Source organism: Schistocerca cancellata, chromosome 7 (assembly GCF_023864275.1).
Source record: "Schistocerca cancellata isolate TAMUIC-IGC-003103 chromosome 7, iqSchCanc2.1, whole genome shotgun sequence".
Classification (NCBI taxonomy): Eukaryota; Metazoa; Arthropoda; class Insecta; order Orthoptera; family Acrididae; genus Schistocerca; species Schistocerca cancellata.
In genome coordinates this window covers 90,802,148-90,824,266 of record NC_064632.1, presented here as the reverse complement: position 1 = coordinate 90,824,266, position 22,119 = coordinate 90,802,148, and positions in this window count along the sequence as shown.

The following is a 22,119-nucleotide window of genomic DNA, read 5'->3' as shown; positions in this document are numbered from 1 at the left end:
TGAAATTCCTTCACCAACTTTCTCCTCTGCTTGTGAACATATTTTGTTGCACCCACCTACATAGTAGAGTTGTGGCGATTCGTGAATGAGTCGTTCATTTGAACGACTCTAAATAAAGGATCGTAAGAATCGAATCGTGATACGGACGAATCGTCGTTCAAAAGAATCGTAAGAACGATTGCGTGTTTCCGAGTCGTGACGATTCGAAGTTCCAACGATTCATCGATTCTTAGTATGCTATGTTTCGAAGGCAACTTCCGCATCATGCCGAGACGTGCCTAATGATTATGACCACCAGATGGCAGTCAAGTGGAGGATGCGTGTGAACAAAGGAAGCAATTTTGCACCATATTTCGCACAAATCGACTCCTCTTTCCTGGCATACTGAAATAAAACAATAGATGCAATCAAATCAAACGTGACCTTTCCTCAATTAAGGCATTACACGTATAAAACGAGAATCACACTTGTAACGTCATATGCATGTTTAATCATAAATAAACTATTTGTGGTTTATCTTATCATGACACAGTTTGATTCTAACCCCATTGACAATTTTAGACATGTCCTGCCATCTGTGAGTAAGATGCAGAACTTTTTGCATTCCGTAAGAATCGTGTCATCGTAGACTAGAATGAATCGTGAACGAATCGTAGGAATCGATGCGCAATGGAGGAATCGAATCGGGAAAAAGAATCGTGTTGCCCAACTCTACTACATAGGGAGAAATGATCAACATAATAAAATAACAGTAGAGAAATAACTTGAAAGTGGTTCATTGAACCCTCTGCCAGGCACTCAGTTGTGAACTGCAGAGTATCATGTAGATATAGACGTGGAAGGAGGCAGGGGGTTTCTTTCTTATGCAGTTAGGACAAGCTTCTGTTCAGTCTCATTTTCATGAGTCACTTAAGTTTAACTGATATGTGTTTGGTTCCATGGTTGTTTTCATGGATGGTTTTGTTGACTGAAGCTGTTTTTTTTCTAGGATCACTGCATGTTGAGGGATAAGGAAATGCAGACTGCCTTGTATGCATTTTCGTAGAGAAGAGCTGCTTTTCATTGGAGGCCAGGGGGCAGAATGTAGCTCATTATGGGCAGCCATTTGATGGGAGTTGATCTTAATGTACCACTGATAATTATCATTGTGTTTTTCAATTTGCATCAAGCATTTGTGTGTATGCTCTATTGAGCTATACAGGAGGATTGTATTACGCAGAGCAGTAGACTAGTCCAAGTGCTAAAGTGTACAGAGTTTCACCAGTGGAGCCCCTTCTTGTTGTGTACAGTTCATGTAGGATGTTGTTCATAGTTTCTATCTTTGCTGCAGTGCTCTCCAGATGCTTCTTGTAGGGCAGCATCAAGCCCAATGTAACCCTTAGATAATTCAGGTGCTGATTATGATGAAGTAGTCTGCCACCAAAATAGACTTGGAGCTGTCTGTTCACTGCTCTATTGCAGAAATGAAAGCAAGCCGTCTCTATCTTGGTGTGGTTTAGTTTCAGTATCCATCTCTGAAAGCATGTTACCATTATTGCCAGGCCAGATGTTGAGATAGCTTCTGCTTCTTCAAAATGTTGGTGTCCCACTGCCAGCATACATTCATCAGCATATTCAGGCTTAAGAGATCCAGTTTCAGGCATATCAGAGATGTACAAATAAACAACAGCGGGGTGAGCAGATCCCTGAGGTAGTCTGTCATTTGGTGTTTTTGAAGATCTTATCGCACTGCCCAGTATGGCCCAAATGACCTGCTGGCAAGCATGTTAGTAATAAGTTGGACAGTTGTCCTGCATGGTATTATTGAAATGAGTTTGTAGAGAAGACCATCTTTCCATATTATGTTGTAAGCCACTAAGAGATCTATTAATGCAGTTGATGTTTTTAAATTTTTATGAAAGCCTGCTTCTGTGAAGGTCATGACTCATCCTGGATAACACTAAAGAGCCGACAACACTGGTTGCCAGACAATCTTTGATTCTCCTGGCTAAGGCACATGAACCCTCCAAAAGATAATTTCATAAGAGACCAAGGACTGAAAATATGCTAAATCTGCTAACACTCTTCTCTTTAGGTTAACACAATGAGAGATGCTTCTGAAGGCAGAAAATGTTGGGCTGAGCTTCTTGATTAGTTTATCCATGTGGTGACTTTATTTTAACTTGTTAGCAAACTGTACTCAAAGGAATTTTACATAGGGTATTTCATTTTAAGTATGAGCATTAACATCTACTTCTGAAATTGCATAATATGAGGTTTCTGAGACTAAGACTTAAACTGTTAGCCACTTGTACATCTCTTCAACTGTCAGCTGAGCTGCATCTGGGAAGGTTGATTTTGGATACTCCATTAGTATGCTTTTCATCAACAAACACTGCAGTGTTTTAACTGCACTTTAAATCTCTGGGGAGACCATTTATATAGGTTAAGAACTTCCTCATTCTGATATTAGTTTCATGCCTGTGACACAATCTGCCAAATAGATGCTTTCTGTTATGGAGGTAAATCTCCACCCATGCAAGAAAGATGTGACTGATTCCATAACACTTTGATTGGGAGGGGTCACAAACCTGATTGTTATTGCTGCAGAGAAGCTAACAGAAGTACACAAACCCATAATGATGGTTAAGAAAAGAAACTTTATTGTTAATAACACTACATCAACTAAAAGCACATGTTTACAATTCAATAGTCAGAGCCAGACTGCTGGAGGCAGAGAATTTCTGTGTTAACCCATCACAGGTGGATGTCAGAGAGGTTAAATTTGCCACAGTTTGTACATTTGTAATGTTTTTGACTGTGTTGTAGTCTGCAGTCCCCGTAGAGACCCCATCCTCTCCCCCATAGTATGGAGTATGGTAGAGGGGGAAAGCATGTTGCCTTCACTCAGTGCCGAATGTAAACACGTAAGTCCCGTGGTGGACTGCAGGGGCAGCCGAAACAGGAGATCTGTTTGTTGTCTGGACACATGGGCGTGGGTGGAGCTGGAGGCAATTATTGTTATTTGATGTGGTCTGGTGAACGGTGCTGGAGCTCCTCCAGCATGTACACTGGAGTGTCTGGCCAGTGTGTGAGTGGCCTTGGGGATTGAAGCTAACTTCAAATGATGAATGGAAACTGTTGTGGGTTTGTCATGTAGTAAAATGATAAATGTGTTATTGCCCTTTTAGAGAACTTTTCATGGCTCCAAATAAGGGGGCTGTAGTGCCGGTCACACTGTGTCATCCCTTAACATTGCATAGTCACAATGTGTGAAGGCCTTATGCATGAAAACTTTTGGTGTGTTGTGTGGTTTTTGCAGTGGTGTGTGGATCTTTGAGATGTGTTTTCATACTTTGCTAAGCTGTTCCAGTAACTCCAACACATTCGATGATTCAGCAGGTTCAACAAATCCTGACAGGAGATGTAAAGGTTCACCATACAAGACATCCACTAGTGATGCCTGCAAGTCATCTTTGAAGGAAGTGTGTATGCCCAACATTGCCTAAGGAAGGGTGTCAGATCATTGTCCCCCATGGCACACTGGAGCTGCCTTAAGAGTGCAATGCCACAATTCTACCAATCCATTGCAGTGGAGGTGGTAGACAGTGGTGTGAAAGAACCTCATGCCACATAGGCTGCATAGTTCTGTGGACAGGGCTGCCTCAAATTGATGGCCTTGATCAATGATAATCACACCCTGGCAACCAGACTAGAAATCCACAACTATTTGAATGCTCTAGCTGTTGATTCTGTGGTACTGTCTGCCACTGGTGCTGCATCCATCCAGTTTGTCACACGATCAATCACTAAGAGAATGTATTTATAACCCTATGACTCCCCTATAGGGATGTCAATTTGGCGTAAGACCAGGATGGCATCACATCCTGTACTGCTCCACTGACATGCTTTGCATATTTGTTTCCAAAGTTTACAGTTCTTTTTTATGTTTTTCTGGCCACACAAAATGGTCTGTTACCAATTTCATCAAGGGTCATACCCCAATGCAAGACAATCAGTACAAACAGTGAAAGATGTATTTTCATATAGTCAAAGGAACCAATGGGCAAGGCATGCCCAGCAAAATGTTGCACTAAATCTACTCCTCCAAACCAGGGATCAAATTACATTTGGACTTGCGGCTTTTCTTGAGCTCTTGAATTTGTGAGTCTTGTTCCTACAGTACTTTGAGCTCCTCATAATCTCTGCTCATGGACGAGTCATTCATTTGTGACACATAGCCACGACATTTTTGGCTTACAGATAGCCACGACATTTTTGGCTTCTCTTATGTGCTGTACATATGTTGTGATCTGACTGACATAGTCAAGATGTCAAAATCTGCCTGGTGAACAAATCACTGCCTGTGTTTCTTATTACTTCTGTTAGTGGGCAATGGTTTGTAAAGATAGTAAACTATCTGCATTCCACTTCAGCCTTAAAGTGGCGTACTGCTTCATATACTGTTAAGAACTGATCAAATGGTGACTATTGTCATTGTGAATGTATAAGTTTCTGTGTAAAAAAAAAAAGAAAAGAAAACATAGTGGTTGTTCCTTGCCACTTATGAACGGCTGCACTACTGCACTGTTGGCTGTATCACTCACTTCAACTGTGATGGAGAAATGAGGGTGAAGTAAGGGGTGTGCTAATGTGAATGCCCGTTGTAAGCATAGCTTGATGACATCACATGCATGTTGCATTGCTTGGGTCCACTTTAGTGGTTGTTTGCCCTATTTGTTTTTTCCTGTGAGGGCATCAGTGAATGCTACTAATAGTGCTGCTGCCTGAATTAAATGAGGACTTTAGTAATTCACTGCCCCTAAAAATTTCCTCAGTTCCTGGTAATTTGAAAAGTTCTGTATGTTCCTGCATGGGGCTGATACCTGCCTAATTTACTAGACGGCCTAGGAAAACAACTTCAGGTTGTTTGAACCAGGTATTTTCTTATTTATTACCATGCCATGGTGTTCATCCAGGAAAACCAAGAAAACTGGGATGTAATTCTAGACAAGAAAACCAAAATGGAAACTGGAGTAATAACTTGTCAATAAAATACTGCTAGGTTTTTGCAGCATCTTTCAATTGTGAAGGTGTTTGTGGGCTAATTTTCTTTTCATACAGGACTTTGGGTAGTCGTTTTTCCACTGGTTTAGCAAAACACTTTAGCATTTTAGCTGCCTCAAATCCACTGGCAATGTGCAGTGCACTTATGATGTCACTGATCAAATACATGTGCTTGGAGATGCTGCTCAGTAATGTGGAAAATATTGATGTGTCAGTTGTAATTCTGCAGCTCTGTAGCATCACTTTGGCAACTGGAAGCCATATGGCATAAACAAAACTCACAGAGTCAGAATGGGGGTGATGACAGCCATTTTGGGAATTTTTTCACTTGCCACAGGAATCTGCAAATATGCTTTCTTGCAGTCTATTAAGCTGAAAATGGTGGGACATGCCAACATGTTGGAAAATTCTTGGGTATTCAGCATTGGATGCCTGTCAGGTACTGTCCTTGCAATCAGAGCCTGATAGTCTCCACAAAGTCTGTCCTTTTTCAGTACTAAATGTATAGGTGAAGCTCCTGAACTGTCGAATGACTGCATTATTTCCACACCATGGCTCATCTGCCACAGTTTTTGCTGCACAAAATTTATCTGGTGCTAGGTGCCATGCTTTAATATGCACTGGTGGCCAATGTGTGGTGTGTGTAGAATGCACAGCACCATATCTGACTCCTCACTGTAGACACTGTCTGCATAGCAATTGTTGGATATACATAACATATGATGAGGGCACTTGCACACTTTGAATACTGCACTGAGTGACTTAACCATTATGTGAGGTCTGTGGCTGTCATGCTCAGTATGGTACTTTGAAATGTGACAACTGAAGTGGCTGCAGTGATGTATGATGTTGCTGCTGATGCTGAAGTGTGTGCTGCTGTTGCTATTCACAATGTAGTTTTGTGATCTCTGCTTTCATCTTGTTTAATTCTTCTTCTGCTACCTGTACAAAAGTTTTAAGCACTGTATGCTCCTCTGATAGTTTAATTCTTTCATGCCTGACTGCTTCATAGCTTGTGATCACATCCAACAGTACACAGTTCTGTCGGCCCGTGGAAGGAGATTGGTTCAACATGTCTGCTATTATGAACTGCCACGTGCACTTTGTCACCAGTCCAAGATCTACCATAAATGTGACAGTTCCTAACTGTTGCACCCATATGTCATTAGTTGCTTTCAGCTGTGTGTGTGAAGATCGTGCTGTCAATGATGGTGCTCTGCCTGGGATGACACTGACTGCTGATCCTATATCCACCAAGAACTGCTTCTTTGACATGCAATGAATGACATGGAGTCAGGTGTCTGGTGTAGCAATAGCCCAACTGGTTTGGCATTTAAACTCATTGTGTAGGGGTCCTGATTTCGTTGGGTAGTCCAGTGTGCCTATCATGGGCCACCAGTGGAATTCAACAACATTCAAGGAGCATGTGTGGAACCGGCAAAGATGAGGCCATGTCCCTGCATCACCTGTCACACTGCTATTGTTTACAGTGGGAGGGAGGTTGCGTGTGTCTGTGAGTTGGTGTCCTGCAGTCAGTCATTGTTGGTGGTGCTCATGCTGGTTTGGTGCCCTGTGTCAAAGCGCAGTCACGACTGTCACAGCATGGTGGCTGGTTAGAAATCCATGACTTGTTGTGCTTGAAATTTCTTAGTGTTCTCTCTGCTGGATTGCGAAAAGTTTGTTTGTGAGATTTAGCTTAATATCTATGATGTTCATATGACCACAAGGTCAGGCTGGAAAAGTGAAAGTTTGGGGATTGGTCCATATCTGAACTAACCTGCCCAGTTATTACATCACTGTTGCATGGGCACAAGTCCAGGCTAACAAAAGCTCATGAAGTGTCACAGTATGGTAGAAGTCACAGTTCACATTTTGTGCCCAACCTGTTGCTCTCCATAATTAACAGCAAATGGCTTAGCATATCCAGTGACCGGTAATGCATACAAGTGTATGTCATAAGAAACCATGTACACTGCAGGAATAAAGCCTTGTTGCTCTTACATAGAGTGCTGCCAAAGCACTTCCAGAAAAGTGCCAGAGTTGGAGGCACCCATGAAAAGCAGTGAAGCTCACATAATACTAGATACAGAAAGCTGGTTGAACCCTGAAACTGATAACAGTGATATTTTTGGGGGAAATTTAACTGTATATCAAGTGAATAGGAAAATGGAAAATGGAGGTGGTGTGTTTGTTGCAGTAGTCAAGAAACTCAAATGTACTGAGATAGAAACTGAAGCTGCATGTGAGATTGTTTAGGCAAGATTCAGTATCAGGGATGGGTATAAAGTAATAATTGGATCCTTCTGTTGCCCACCAGACACATCTCCTAGCGTAGCCAAAAACTTTAGAGAAAACCTCATTCATTTGTACATAAGTTCACCAATCATACTGTAATCATAGGTGGAGACTTAAATCATCCAACAATCAATTGGAAAAATTACTATTTTGTTATGGTGGGCATGATAAGACATCATCTGAAACTTAACTAAATGGCTTCTCTGAAAACTACTTAGAACAGTTAGTTAGAAACCCCACTCATGATGAAAATGTATTGGATATAATGGCAACAAATAGACCTGACCTCTTTGAGGATGTCCATATTGAAACTGGTATCAGTGACCATGACATGGCTGTGGCAACAAGGACAACTAAAAGAAGCAGAAAGATATGAATGTTCAGTAAACTGTATAAAACTAGCAGAATGTTGTCAAATTATCTTTCACAAAACCCAAAGAAATTCTGGTCATATGTAAAGGCTGTTAGTAGCACCAAAATTAGCATCCAGTTTAATGACCTCCTTTGTTATGCGCAACTGGATGACTGTTAAATGTAATAAATGTTCATGGAGTAAGAAATATGGGTTGGGTCTAGTGGTAGTTTTAAAGAAAAAGTACTCATCTTAGTTTTTGAGGGTCTTCTTCCAATAACTGAGCACAACAGAAAAACTTTACATCCCTCCTTTCTTCCTTCCCACCAGAAAACACACGACACCCCACCATTAACATTGTTCCAAAGTACATCGCTAAAGATACAGTCATACTAAAATTGAAACATAGAACATTAAATCAAAAATAATTTTCAGAAAATGAAATTACTCAACAGCACAATAGAACAATTACAATAATATATATTCACATAAACAAAAATTTTTTTGTAGTACAGTAATTTTATGAAATTTGTTTTTTATATCACAGTGGTTAATTGTGTTAGCTCGACATATACTATGATACAGTTGGAGTTTAAAACATTTCAAATAAGATAAAAAAGGATGATATCATAAATTTGAGAATATACATGGTCTAGGCAGCTTGTTGCATGTTACCCCAGTCTCTAGTGAATGAGACAGGAACCTGAAATTGATGGTAGCGAAGCAAAAGCTGAAATGCTTAACTCTGTTTCCAAATGTTCCTTTACAAAGGAAAACTCAGGAGAATTGACCAATTTAATCCCCACACCACTGAAAAGATGAATGAAATAAGTATTTGTGTCAGTAGTGTTGAGAAACAGCTGAAGTCTTTAAAACTGAACAAAGCTCCAGGTCACAATGGAATCCCTGTCGGACTCATGCTGAATTTTCAGCTGAGTTAGCCCCTCTCTAACTATAATCTATCATAGATTGCTTGAATAAAAAACTGTGCTTACTTCTTGGAAAAAGGCACCCGTCTACAAGAAGAGTATAGAAGTGATCCACAGAACTACCCTCTGATATCCTTGACTGATTTGTTATAGAATCTTGGAACATATTCTGAGCTCAAATATAATGAGGTATCTTGAACAGAATGACCTATGCCAACCAACATGGATTTCAAAAACATCAATCATGTGTAATCCAGCTTCCACTTTTCTCACAGAACACACTGAAAGCCTTGGATCAAGGCAACCAGGTAGATGCAGTTTTTTCTTGATTCCCAAAAAGGATTTGACTCAGTACCACAGCTATGCTAACTGTCAAAATAGTGATTACGTGCAGTATTCAGTGAAATTTATTACTTAATTGTGGACTTTTTGATAGGGAGGACACATAATGTTATCTTGGATGGAGAGTCATCATCAGATGTAGAAGTAACTTTGTGTGTGCCCCAGGCAAATGTGTTGGGACCCTTGCAGTTCATGTTGCATATTTATGACATTTCAGACAATAATAATAGTAAAATCAGGCTTTTTGCAGATGATCCATCCATCAACAATGAATTATTACTTGAAAGAAGCTGCATAAATATTCAGTCAGATCTTCATAAAGTTTCAACATGGTGCAGAAATTGGTAACTTGCTCTAAATGTTTAGAAATGTAAAATTTTGCTCTTCAAAAAACAAAAAACAAAAATGTAGTATCCTATGACTATTATATCAAGTCACTGTTACCATCAACCAACTCATACAAATACCTGGGTTAACACTTTTTAGGGATATGAACTGGAATAATTACATAGGTTCAGTCGTGGGTAAAGCAAATGGTAGACTTCGGTTTATTGGTAACTGGGGAAGTGCAATCAGTCTACAAAGGAGATTGCTTACAAATCACTCATGTGACTGGTTCTAGAATATTGCTTAAGTGTGTGGGACCTGTACCATATAGGGCTAACAGGGAATATTGAACATATACAGAGAGGGACAGCATGAATGCAAAGGTTTGTTTAACCCATGGGAGAGTGTCACAGAGATACTTAAGGGAACAGAACTGAAAGACTCTTGAAGATAGACATAAACTATGCCATGAAAGTCTTTTAATTAAGTTCCAAGAATTGGTTCTAAAGGATTACTCTAGGCATATACTACAATCCCCTTACATAGGGATTGTGAGGATAAGATTAGAATAATTACTGCATGCACAGATGCATTCAGACAATAATTCTTCCCAAGCTCCAGAGATGAATGGAACATAAAGCAACCCTAATAACTGGTACAATGGGACATACCCTCTGCCATGCACCTCATAGTGGTTTGCAGAGTGTAGATGTAGATGTAGATGTAGCTTTTATGGCATAAAATCACTGAGTAACTCTTGTTGTGTGGGTATTGTTCCCATCCACTAACATCATTAACATTGTTGGTCACATGCCACATCGGAGTTGTACTTTCACTTTTTAGTCTTTGATCTGAGTCCATGAAAATGTTTTGCAGATTGCACTGAAGATCGCTATTTTACATTATTTGTACAATGTTCTGTTGTCCTTGTGGTTGCTGCATTTAGGGCATAGTGAAGCATTGTTGTATGCACTTCATAGAAATAAAACTTAACAAAATTTTTTGTACTCCAGGATCACCACTGCAGTTAGTGCCATAGGAAAGTTAATAGAAATATGTGAACGCATAATGATGGTTGACAAAAAGATTCGTTTTATGTAATAACACTGCACCAGCTAAAAGCACATATTTACAATTCAACAGTAAGAGCTAGCCTGCTGGAAGCAAAGAATGTCTATGTTAACCCACCTCAGGTGGATGTCAGAGAGGGTAAATTTGTCACAGTATGTACATTTGTAATGTTTTGACTGCTCTGCAGTCTGCAGTCCCCACATGACAAGTTTTCTTGTTTAGCTCCATCAGGACTTCTTTTTCAAGGTTTGCTTTTTGTGTGGGGAATGGGGAATTCTTTACAAAATCCAAACAGAGGGGCAGTTAACAAGTCTTGCTCAGTTACTATGTTAGTATTCTACAATAGTCCCCTTTCTCAAATACTTTTGAAATGACTGGAAGGAGTGAAATAGGTCTGTAATTACACATTGTCAGGAAATATGCCCTGACTTGTCACCTGATTAGAAAGATAGCTTAAGGGTAATCATATCAAGACAAAACAAGATTTTAATATTCTGCTAGAAATGCCATCATAGTCAACAGACTTACTATTTGTTAAGTGATATTAGCATTTATAATCTCCTTGGGTGTTGTATTTTTGGAACTAGTATCTGCATAAATAAATCCAACGCATCTGAATTTGGTTACTTATTAGCAGGTTCAATGTTTTCTGCCACTGTTAAATTTAGCAGCCAATGCTTTGAAAGTGGAAAATTTCAGTCACATCTGTGTATGAAGCCCCTCTCTTTTCAACTATTTTTGAAGCTCTGAATTACTACTACAGACTACTTTCTTTAGGGCTTAGCTTAATACTTAAAGATTAACATGATCTTCAAACACATGCCTAATGTAATTCTCAGTGAAATAAGTGAGTCTGCAGTCCAAGCTTTACGCTGCACCCAATGCTATTTTCACACGATCTTCTTTTACAAGACCCTTCCTCAATGAGCCTAAATCACCATTCACATCAATGAGGCCTGCACTTAGCTTAAAGATACTTGTTACCTGGTGATCATTACCCAAACAGTTCTGTGCCAGTTGAGCTTCTCCTTGTGCAACTACTATCCAGCAATAAGACCTTTACATCTTCTTTACACTTTCCTCTCTGGCCTCAGCTTGCACATTATGCCCTTACAGGCAGACTACTTCTGAACTTAGTGGGTTGTATATGCTTTTGTCAATAGTGCCCAAATTAATGAAGCTATTGGAGGTATCTAGACTGCAGATATCAGACTTGCAGCATTTCCTGGATCGTTAAACTGACTTGGAAACTTGCCTGTAATCCAGTCTTTTGGCACAGCCATAACATAAGCACTGCAAACTGGAGCTCATAACTGTGCTAATTCTTCTCGTGCTGCAGTCAAATTAGATCAAAGTTTCAAGATTAACTGCTCTTTTTGTAACACCATGTACCAACAGTAGCAACCACAACATCTTCAGAAATGGTCACTATCATTTCTTCTTTTAGTTGTTTTACAAATGAAAATAAAATTGATATTCCTTACACTGATTTCCACTCCTCATGATTCTCTGTCTAAAAACATTTGCTGGAACATTGACCTACAATGATTTTAAGTACTAAGTTTTTCAATTAAAGAAATGGGTTTCATTTTACCTGATATACAGTAATTTGTAAGTTCTTTTAATTTAAACTTTTCTTTTTTATATAAAATCTTAATAATAAACTGAGCTGTGGGGCTCAGCTTCCTTCAAATTCCCAGGGTCTGTCTGTTATTTGTTTATTCATTTCTGAGATGTTCTTGTTCTGGTGGAGGTGCTCACCTCATGGCAGCAGATCAATTTCAGTGATGGTGGCCATGAGTGGGTGCAATTGGTAGTACAGCTGGTGGAGCGATTGATGCAGGGCAGTCGGGTGGAGCAGCTCTGACCAGACGGAAGTGGCAGCAGCAGTTAGGATGTGACCACCAGAACAGACAGGAGACGGCACCATCGATTTTCAGAATGAGAGGTCCATTGGTGTTTGCATCCAGTTGAAGGGGATCATTTCCTGCCCTGGTCATTTTTCCACTACTTAGTGATCTTCTGGTGGACTGACTGTAGTGTTGTAGCCTGGACACCTAGTTGATCCTAGCTGCAAGCTCTGTCTTATGGCTTAGCTGTTTTCTTACCTGAATTCCTGAAAGAATGAGCCTGAATAGTGTCGCCTTGCTGGCAGTTGTATTATATTAATCCAATTAATGTGAAGGCCTACCCAGTGTTATATTCTGGATTCTTCCAACATCTTTAGGCCATTGGGTGTGTATCATTAATTCATCCTATGAGAGGTGCAAGTTTGTGTCCCCTCCAAGCTGACCTTAGCTGGTCAACTGTTAGCTTTAATCTTTCCGTCTGTCAGCCACCTCTTGTGTTGTTCTGGGTCTCTGTAACATCTCTCTGGTGTTTTGGTTTGGCACAGCAGTGTGGTCTTGCAGGCCTTGGTTTCTGCCTGTTGCATTTCGAGTCCCTGTTAGCTCAGCATTTCCATTCTGACTGTGGTTTTACATAGGCACTATGTTATTTCACACTGGACTTACATTTCTCTCCCATGTGTTTATTGAAACTACTTCTCGACCAGGAGTTAACACACACCTTAGTGTGTTCTGGTGTTGTAGTTTTGCCAGGACGAGGGCCACATCTTGTAGAAGATGATGCCAGTCTGACGAGGTAGAAGGACACTTGGACCTGTGATGACCAAGGGACAGTGTCTCATCAGATGGCTCACTGAATCAAGAGTTACATACAGCAACTATGCATAACTGAAATCTTGCCTTGAAGGTGTACATTGGGAACAGATTCTCAAATGTTTTTCTTCTCTTTTCTTGAATCACTTTAAGAGTTCTCTTTTTGTTCCTTAACTGAAAGAAATTTTAAGATTTTATTAAGTATGGTGCAATCATGTAGAATTTAGTATTTTAAAGCAACCATACATAATATGTAGTTTGCCTTGAAAGTATGTTGGCAGAGTCTCTTAGATGGTTGCTTTCTTGAATGGTTAAAACCTTTTTTCAAAAGAAAAAATTGTTGCTTTTAATTGTCAGAAATGTGTAAATTTGGATGGTTAATATTTCTCTTGAGAAATGGGTAATTTTGTACTTTCCTCAAGTGCTTGAGTTCAGCTGTGGGTTATGCTACGTGTTTTTATTTGAATTATATTTCTTATAGCACTGCTAATTTTTTAGTTGAAGAATCTTGGTTCTTGTTTAAATTACATGTGAAAACTAAAGGGTGAAAGATGTTTCCCCTGAACCTTTCCTAGCCACTCCATATTCCCTTGACCTTCTTTCTAAAACTATTATTATGTTTTGTTTGGCCAACTGGAGGATGGGGAGGGGGGGGGGGGGGGGGGGAGGAGGAGACATGTAGCATCTTTCACCTTGACTGTTGTTAATAGTGAAGGTAAATTATTGCTCCTTATACATTTGTGATTTTCATGCCATAGTTCACCATGGAGGCATAGTGTTGCCCAGGGCTAAACTTATTAAAGAAACAGCAGATCACCTACAAAGCTAAGATTCACTCTCAAGTTGGTGAGGAAAGCATTGCTGACCTTATTGCGCAAATGAGGGTGGTGTTGGATAAGCCCTTGTCATCCATTTTCAGCATGTCCCCAATGATGTATATCAAAGCCTGTTTGCAGCTACAGTGTTGATTTAATTATCATTTCATTCTAGAGAAGCTGCACGGTCATCAATGGTATCTGTTCTTTCGGGAACAGACACTACCTTTCATATATAGTTAACTCGTATGAGACTTGGCAGATTAATCTGCCATGAGTAATGAGTGTGATGGGCAAACATCTATTATGCGCACTACGAATGTAGTCGTGTGGACATGTTGGGATTGTGGGGCTCATGAAGAGCATGCAAGGGATAAGTCCCTGCAGGTGCACTATCCTCTGTGCCCTCGGTGGCTCAAATGGATATAGTCTCTGCCATGTAAGCAGGAGATCCCGGGTTCGAGTCCCGGTCAGGGCACACATTTTCAACATGTCCCCAATGATGTATATCAGTGCCTGTTTACAGCTAGGGTATCAATTTTATTATCATTCCAGGAAATAAGTTTGCTTTAGAGGCTGTACCAAGTTCAAGTGGGGTCAAGGTTTCTATACTCAAACTGGTTTGAATAATCCTGGTCAGGTGCTAACGTTGCCTCAGTGTTTTGCTATGAGTAATTTCAGCAAACTAGCACATTTTATCAGAATTTTATTGAGGGAAATTGTATAAGTTGTCCATTGAGTCCATGAGCAGGGCAAGGTGGTTTTATGGCTTTTGGTTAAATTTGAGCACCATGCTGATTCACTGAATTTGCCTCATGATCAGGTTCTCCAGTTATTGTATGCATTAACTAGTGGGACATTGAGTCAAATATTTGCTGATATTTTGGCGAGGGAAAGGTGTTGAAGGAGTTACGTCAATGGGTGATCAGTTTCAAACTGTCACCAAATTTGAACAGTGAGTTGTGGTGTAAGCATTACTGACGGGCAGAATCAAGTAATAAGACACTGAGTAAATATATTGAGCATACCCAAAGCACAGTTTTGGCCTTAGAATTGCAAGTTCCTGAGGGTCAAATTGTCGATAACATATTGGAAGGGAGGATCGATCTCGCATCATCTTCGCTAGTAAAACTTCCACCTTTGATCAACCCACTTTGGTTTCCAACATTGAGGGGCTTAGTTACGCTGAAAATCAGCAGGTCTTTTAATTGTTTGGGAGCTAATGGCTATTTGGTACACCCTGAATTTGACAGTGTCCTGTGCAAAAGATCCGAAGACTTGTTCTTGTTGCCAACAGGTGGGTCATATTGTCAGTGTCCAGTTCCAAAAAGGGGAGATAGATAGCTGATAGCATTGGAAGTCAGCAAAGGAGTTCATGCCTTTCTTTCCTAGGTGTTGTCATTGAATTGGGTGTTTAGTGTATGAGCCTTTACCCTTTATATGTGTTCAGTTGAATTATGAGCCAGTCTGCACCCTTCTCGATTCCAGGAGCTCAGTATCACTGCTGGGCTATCATTGGTACTTGGAGTATCAATTTTAATGTAAGTTTTCTCCCTTACTAACATCTTCTCAGAAGAATTGATTTGTCAGAGGCCATCAGCTGCTTTCAGTCAATGAGTTTGTGGTTAGATTTAGTATTGCAAAGTTTTCCTGACCACTTAAGTTGTTAGTGGTTAAGAATTTGTCTGTTAACTTGATCCCAGGCTGTGATTTTATATACTGTCTGGGATTAATGTTGGATGGCCAACAATGCACTATTTCTTTCAAATTTTATCTTGGGGAATGAATCAATTTATGCTTGTGTAATACCTCACTGCCAGTGTGTTTCTTTTTTGCCTGCTACTGGGTGTTATGAACGGAGTCATTTGAGCCACAGTGACTGGATTAATTGCCACAAGTGCTCGATAAGTTTCTGGAAGTCCTCACCAACAGGCTTGGCATGACTAACAAAAACATCAGGTTGACTGATGATGTTCAGATCACCAATCGCCCTACAGGTTATCCAACCCCCCACCCAAGACAAAGAGCCTGCATGCCTTGATGATGGTATGTTGTGTGAAGGGGTCATAAGACCTTCTACCTCCCCCTGCATGTCACCTATGTTCTTGGTTCTTAACGGTAATAACAGGGAGTTCCGATGAGTAGTTCATTACAGGTTGGTGAATGGAAAGGTATCTTGGAGTCTGTGCCTTTACTTGATATTCGTCATCATTTCACATGGTTCTCTGGAGTAAAGTATTTCACCATTTTGGATCTGAACCCAGCCTATTGGCAAATTCCACAGTCAGATGATTCCAAGCACATTACCACATTCTGTACTGATTGGAATCTCTTCAAATTTAACAGAGTTTCATTTAGTTTGTTGACAGAAGTGGCTGTTTTATCTAGGTTACTGGATCAGGTGCTCGGCGACTTACAATTTATGTATGTATACAACTATTGGGACAATGTTGTTAACCATATTCCACCTTTGAGGAATATTTGTGGCATTTGGTAGCAGTGTTAGAGAGGTTTAGGGAGGCAGGATTGACTGTGAACCCTTCTAAGGTCACCTAAGCACACCAGCAGATTTCCATTCTAGGTCATTTAATCCTTGTTGTGGTGGTTAGGATAGATAAGGAGCATACGAAAGATCTCCAAAAATTTCCCCCCTTATGTAAATAAAAAGGGGATTGCCAGATTCATCTGATGGCCAACTGTTTCCGCAAATATGTGCCTAACTTCAGACAAAATGGCTGCCCCTCTTAATGAATTATCCAGGGAAGAAGTTAATTTCCACTGAGAACAAAAGCACCAGGCATCCTTTGAAGTTGTTAAGCATACTCTTAGTAACCCCTCTGTCTTGACTATACCAAACTTCGAGTTGCCCTTTGTATCCCAAACTGATGCCTCTACTTGTGGGGTAGTGGCAGTCCTCCTCCAAGAGGAGAGAGGAGGATGTACACCAGTGGCCTATGCATCTAGAAGGTTACCATGGCAGAGCTTAAGTATTCTGTCTACAAATGAGAGGTTCTAGAGGTGCTTTTTACTTTAGAACAGTGTATGTTTTACCTTGAGCACTGTGAATTCTTGCTTGAAACTCATAATCAAGCCCTCAGTTGAGTGTTGTCGCACCCACATAAGATGGGGTCTATAGCAGCTGGGCCGTCCGAACTTCAGCTTTCCAATCCAAGGTGAAGCATGTCTGTGGCACTGACAATCAGGTGGCCAATGCCTTGAGTCGGATGTTTGAGGTTGGAGTTCAGCAGTCAGAGAAGTATTCCGGTCTAGAGGATTGTGTAGGCAGGATACTATCTGAAGTCTCAGAACTTTTTGGGGATCTCAAAGACAGGAGAGTGAACCAGGATTAAGGCCATTAAGAATAAGGTCGTTGGAGGGCATCTAGGTGCCCACAAAACTATACTAACATTAGGCACCATGTGTCTTGGTCTTCCTTATACAAAGATGTTTGGCAGATGGTAAGTGAGCGTGAAGTCTGTGAAAGAGCAAAACCTAATTCTAGCCCCAGTAAACGTCTTCTGCAATCCACTGGGGAAACTTATCCTGTGGATAAGTAGTACATCGATTATATTGATCCTTTGCCATGCACTTGCAATGGTAACCGGTGTGTGTTTGTGGTAATGGTTGCCTTCTCACACTCTTGTTGCTTAATCCCTAGTCACAGGGTTATGGCCCCTACTACTATTTGACATCTCTTGGGGATAATTTCCACCTTTGGACAACTGAGGTGTTTGGTCAGCAATAATGCTCCAGCTTTTAAATATATGGACTTGACGAGATTTGGTTTCGAGCAGGCTATCCACCACATTGCAATTACCCCCTATTATCCTCAACCATCTTTTATGGAACGTGTTAACTGCAACTTGAAAGGGGCTCTTATGGCCTTCCATAGTAATTGCAGACCAAATGGGACCACTCCATTGGGTGACTTAATTTTGCCTTTAATACGGCCCAAAATGAGTCATTGAAGGCTGCCCCTGATTCTCTTGTGTTGGGCTATCAAGTTAACTCACCTCTGGCCAACTTGTGGTCAGTTAATGATTTGCTCTCTGAGCATAGAGCCACTAAGGTAATGCAGCAGAATTGGAGGAAGGTGCATCAAAATATTCAGCAGGCCGATCAGAGGTTGGCCTATCATTATACTAAGGGGTGTAGAGCATTTAGGGACAACACAGTTGATTGAGTTTTTGTCTACAACCCCAATGTTAACCAGAGAGGGGGAAGGGTTGTTATAGTAAGCTAGTAATCCAGTTTTTGGGTCCCTTTGAGATTGTCCGAGTATTGGTTCTGGTCAACTTGCTTGTATGCAATCCTGAATCGGGTAAGCTGTCCAGGGTTCATGTCTCTCAGGTTAAGGAGGACTAGTCTCCTCTCTCAACACTCAACACATCAAAAAGGGGAGGGCATTTCTGTGGGTTTGGCGGTGGAGGTTAACCCGTGCAGCTTGCTTCCTTCAAATTCCTGGGTTCCATCCGTCCTATGTTTGTTCATTTCTGAGATGTTCTTGTTCTGGCGGAGGCTCTCGCCATGCAGCAGCGGTTTGGTTTCAGCGACAGTGGCCGTGAGAAGGTGCGATTGACAGTATGGCAGTTGGAGTGATCATTGCAGGGAAGTCGAATGGAGACGCACTAGGCAGATGGAAGTGGAAGCAGCAGTTAGGATACAACTGCCAGAACAGACAGGAGATGGCCCCGTTGTTTTTCAGAATGAGTGATCTGGTGGACGGCTGTAGTGCTGTGAGCCTAAATACGAACTTTGATCTTAGATATGAACTCTGATTTACGGCTTAGCTGTTTGCTTAGGTGAATTCTGAAAGAATGAGCCTGGATAGTGTTGCCTTGCTGGTGGCTGTGTTATATTTACCCAGTTAATCTGGAGGCCTACCAGTGCTCTATTTGTGATTCTTCCAACATCTTTGGGCTAATGGCTACGTATCATTAACTCATGAACTGAGCAAATTGCTGCTTCCTCTGAGCTGACCTAAGTTGGGCAGCTGTTTGCTTTAACATTTGCACCTGAAGGCCATCTTTTGACTTGTTCTGGATATCCGTAACATCTCTCTGTGGAGTTATGGGCCTTGGTTTCTGCCCATTGCACTTTGAATCCCTGGTAGCTCAGCATTTCCACTTTGACTGTGCTCTTATAAAGGCACTGTGGTATTTCATACTAGACATACATTTCTCTCCCTTGTCTGTTTACTGAAACTACGTCTCGACTAGTGGAATGGAACTGACCATTAACACATGCCTTAGTGTGTTTTAGTTTTGCCACCTGGTCTGATGAGGTGAAAGGACACCCAGATCTGCGATAACCAAGATACAGCGGCTCACTGAATCAAGAGTTACATAAAGCAACTATACATAATTGAAACCTTGCCTTGAAGGTGTACCTTGTGTGAGAGGGGAGGGAGGGGGGGAGGTCTCAAATGTTTCTCTCTCTTTTCTCAAATCATTGGTACTTTAAAGAGTTTTCTTGTTGTTTCTTAAATTAAAGAAATTGTAAGATTTTATTAAGTATTGTAGAATCATGTAGAATTTAGTAATTTAAAGCAATCACCCATAATTCGGAGCTTGCCTTAAAAGTATGTTGGCTGTGTCCTTTAAATGGCTGTTTTCTTAAATGGTCAAAATTTTTTAACCTGACAGAAAAGTGTAAATTTTGATGGTTAACATTTTTCTTAAGATTTGGTTAACTGAGAACCTTCGTCAAACACTTGAGTTGGGCTGTGAGTTATGCTACGTGTTATTATTTACATTATATTTCTTAAAACACTGGCAATTTTTTTAATTGAAAAATCTTGGGTCTTGTTTTAATAAAGTGTGTATACAAAAGGGTAAAAGATGTTTTCTCTGAACCTTGCCTAGCCATTCCATGTTCCCTTAGGCTTGTTTCTAAAACTGTTGTTACGTTTTGTTTGACCATGTCATAAACAAGGCTTAACTGCACTCCAGAAACATAAGGCCTGATAAATTTTTGTGTAGAAAGAGACATGAATAATAGTGCTCCTTGGGTGCTGTAGTTACTTCTCATTTCTATGCTTGTTAAGAAAAACTGGAAAGAAATTCCATCTTAGGCAAGGCATTGTTTGGTCAGATGTGTTTTATGCAAATGTGTTTCAGCACTTTCTGTGCTATCTTCATCTTTTGTGATGAAGAAAATAAATAAAAACCACTGAAGACACAGAAAGTGCTAAAACACATTTTGGTAAAACAAACCCAATCAAATAGCATCTTGCATAAGGCACAATGAATTACTCAGAGATCAAGGAAATAAGTGTTGATTATACTATATTAGTTACCATAATTATGTAAATATAAACTGCATGAATTCAGTAAATTGTGACATGTTAGCATAAACACAATTCACCTCAGATTTTATATAGAACCAAGGAACAAGGCAAAGGAGAGTCAAAGATTAGTCATTTGTCGAGTGTAGAAGAAGAAATACAGTATGTAAGGCATGTGTTGTGTCTTCAAGAGTTAATAGTATTTGCCACTTAGTGAACTGTAATTTTTGTGGCTTGTGATGTTTCCAGGAAGAACTCTGTACAAACCACATAGCTGCAGATTAATATTTTTGTATTAACTATAATTGTTTCAGTGTGTTAAGTTTTGGACAATCATCCAGCTAAGTGCATGTCACAATTAATAAATGTTAGCTGTCAATAAAAGGCAAAATTCCTTTGACTGTGGCTTTATTATTCATGAAATCCTTTGTCATGAACAGTACATATGAACAATATTCATATGCCCAGACCTTTAAATAAGAAATAGTTTTAGACATTTACAACTGTTTGAGTGGTGACATCATTGTCTTGGGATGTTCAGTCCCTTGCTGGGAACAATTTTTGCATCACTGAATGAAAACAGCTTCCTACAATCATTTCATATATGATAACACCTAATTTTACGAGGTGCATTCAAGTTCTAAGGCCTCCGATTTTTTTTCTAATTAACTACTCACCCAAAATCGATGAAACTGGCGTTACTTCTCGACGTAATCACCCTGCAGATGTACACATTTTTCACAACGCTGACGCCATGATTCCATGGCAGCGGCAAAGGCTTCTTTAGGAGTCTGTTTTGACCACTGGAAAATTGCTGAGGCAATAGCAGCACAGCTGGTGAATGTGCGGCCACGGAGAGTGTCTTTCATTGTTGGAAAAAGCAAAAAGTCACTAGGAGTCAGGTCAGGTGAGGTGAGTAGGGAGCATGAGGAATCACTTCAAAGTTGTTATCACGAAAAAACTGTTGCGTAACGTTAGCTCGATGTGCGTTGTCTCGGTGAAACAGCACACGTGCAGCCCTTCCCGGACATTTTTGTTGCAGTGCAGGAAGGAATTTGTTCTTCAAAACATTTTCGTAGGATGCACCGGTTGCCATAGTGCCCTTTGGAACGCAATGGGTAAGGATTACGCCCTAGCTGTCGCAGAACATGGACACCATCATTTTTTCAGCACTGGCGGCTACACGAAATTTTTTTGGTAGCGGTGAATCTGTGTGCTTCCATTGAGCTGACTGGCGCTTTGTTTCTGGATTGAAAAATGGCATCCACGTCTCATCCATTGTCACAACCGACAAAAAGAAAGTCCCATTCATGCTGGTGTTCCATGTCAACATTGCTCAGCAACATGCCACACGGGCAGCCGTGTGGTCGTCCGTCAGCATTCGTGGCACCCACCTGGATGACACTTTTCGCATTTTCAGGTCGTCATGCAGGATTGTGTGCACAGAACCCACAGAAATGCCAACTCTAGAGGCGATCTGTTCAACAGTCATTCGGCAATCCCCCAAAACAATTCTCTCCACTTTCTCGATCGTGTCATCAGACCGGCTCGTGCCAGCCCGAGGTTGTTTCGGTTTGTCGTCACACGATGTTCTGCCTTCATTAAACTGTCGCACCCACGAACTTTCGACACATCCATAACTCCATCACCACATGTCTCCTTCAACTGTCGATGAATTTCAATTGGTTTCACATCACGCAAATTCAGAAAACGAACGATTGCACGCTGTTCGAGTAAGGAAAATGTCACCATTTTAAGTATTTAAAACAGTTCTCATTCTCCCCGCTGGCGGTAAAATTCCATCTGCCGTACGGTGCTGCCATCTCTGGGTCGTATTGACAATGAACGTGACCTCATTTTAAAACAATGCGCACGTTTCTATCTCTTTCCAGTCCGGAGGAAAAAAATCGGAGGCCTTAGAACTTGAATGCACCTCGTATATTAGATGTAATCAAAGACTTCAATCGACCACCACAGTATTAGCATCACGACTAAT